General features: G+C 31.3%; 1 non-coding gene across 1 annotated transcript; it reads right to left on the bottom strand.

Annotated features, from left to right (window-relative positions):
- On the bottom strand, positions 1–107 carry LOC133781225 (small nucleolar RNA R71). Its single transcript, XR_009870013.1, has one exon. It is a non-coding gene; the product is annotated as a small nucleolar RNA R71 (small nucleolar RNA).
- Positions 108–332: the final 225 nt, after the last annotated feature.

The following is a 332-nucleotide window of genomic DNA, read 5'->3' as shown; positions in this document are numbered from 1 at the left end:
AATTTAAGAAGAGAAATCTCTGAATTTTATCAAAAGGATAATTGAGAATTTTATGAATGTTGGGAAAGATTTAAAGATTTATTATTAAAATGTCCCCACCATGGTTTTGAAAAATGGAGACTTGTAAAATATTTTTATGATGGTATAACCCCTTCAAATCGACAAATGATTCAATCTATGCATACCATAAATTTTTTAAAATTGCAAGGGCAAGAGGCTTGGGACGCTCTTGAAGAATTGTCTGTTAATTCACAACAATGGAATTATTCTGAGCCCAGGTCTAGAGCCAACCCTTCACCAAAAAGAGAAGGAAAATATGAAATAAAAGAAGA

This window comes from Humulus lupulus, chromosome 5 (assembly GCF_963169125.1).
Source record: "Humulus lupulus chromosome 5, drHumLupu1.1, whole genome shotgun sequence".
Classification (NCBI taxonomy): Eukaryota; Viridiplantae; Streptophyta; class Magnoliopsida; order Rosales; family Cannabaceae; genus Humulus; species Humulus lupulus.
Note: the sequence above shows the minus strand (reverse complement) of the source record. Positions and strands in the feature narration are given on the sequence as shown.